We start from the raw sequence: 1300 nt of genomic DNA on the forward strand, positions 1-1300 counted from the left end.
TATATATATATATATATATATATATATATATATACACACATCTACATACACACACACACATGCACATATGCAGATAAATGTGCGTGTATGTTTGTTTCCTATGACTGCTTGACAACCAGTGCTGGTCTGTTTACATCCCCATAGCATAGTGGTTCAGAATAGATTAAACATCAGAGTTAAATTTAAAAAAAAAAAACAGAAAAAAAAGTACTGGGGTTGATTTGTTTGACTGAGCTTTTCCAGGTGGTACCACAGCATGGTCACAGCCCAGTGACCAGAATATGTAAAAGATAAAAGATACCTAAATACAATTTTGATACAATTTAAAATAACTGATATGTTATTAAATTGACATAGTAAATTTTTATTTTATTTTATTTTTAAGTTTCAATTTTTCGTACATTCTATTCTGTTTCTTTGTTATTTACTCTTCTGTGCAGTTTGCATTCTATGATAACATTTGTCATAATTAAGAAAATATTTATTTTCCTCTTGTAAATACATTTTCTCTTTCAGAACAAAATCAATTTCTGTCCCAAAATGTGTTTAGTTTAACTTGAAAACATTTTTGATGTTTTTCTTTCTTTTCTTAAATCGGTCATCTTCCTGAAAAAATTATTTCTCTTTGCTATATTTCTTATAACTCACTCACTTTCTTAGTGTTTCGAATGTGGATGGAGTAATTCAAAGTACATACATTTATATAAAATACATGTGTTTTACATTTTTCTTTCCATTATGCATAGGGAGAGAGAATTTATTATTTGTTTCAGCTAAAATACTTGTTTATATAGCCTGATATCCTTTCTGATCACTTAATTGTGAATTAAGAAATGCAGCTTAAATGAAGTGAACAGGTTGATATATGTATGTATATGTGTATGTAATGTATATATTATCGTCATCTAACTTCCATTTTCTCTGCTGCATTGGTTGGGCTGTTTAACAGAAGCTGGTGAACAAGAGGACTGCTTCAAGCCCTACTGTTAGTTTCTATGGCTGGATGTCCTTCCTAATGCCATCTACTTCACAGATAGTACTGGGCACTTTTTTATATGGCACCAGCGAGATCACTAAGTAATTTGTAACACGACTCCTCAACTGAGAGGGGAGTGGCATTAAGAGAGGTGGCTTTGTGCCAAGTGATGAAAGGCTAAAGTATGACAGAAATACTATTGGCTTAACCCTTTAACTGTCAGCTAACATCTTGATTTAAGATGTCCTTTACCAAATCTCATTATTTTGCTTCAAACATATACCTCTAGATATCCTTGTTGCTTATTTTGATTATATATATGTA

At 31.2% G+C, this 1300-nt stretch overlaps 1 protein-coding gene across 1 annotated transcript in view; it reads left to right on the forward strand.

Annotated features, from left to right (window-relative positions):
- The window catches only part of LOC106878420 (probable ATP-dependent RNA helicase DDX49), a 608416-nt gene that overhangs the window by 180442 nt on the left and 426674 nt on the right, over window positions 1-1300 (forward strand). The window lies entirely within an intron of this gene.

This window comes from Octopus bimaculoides, chromosome 2 (assembly GCF_001194135.2).
Source record: "Octopus bimaculoides isolate UCB-OBI-ISO-001 chromosome 2, ASM119413v2, whole genome shotgun sequence".
NCBI classification, from domain to species: Eukaryota; Metazoa; Mollusca; class Cephalopoda; order Octopoda; family Octopodidae; genus Octopus; species Octopus bimaculoides.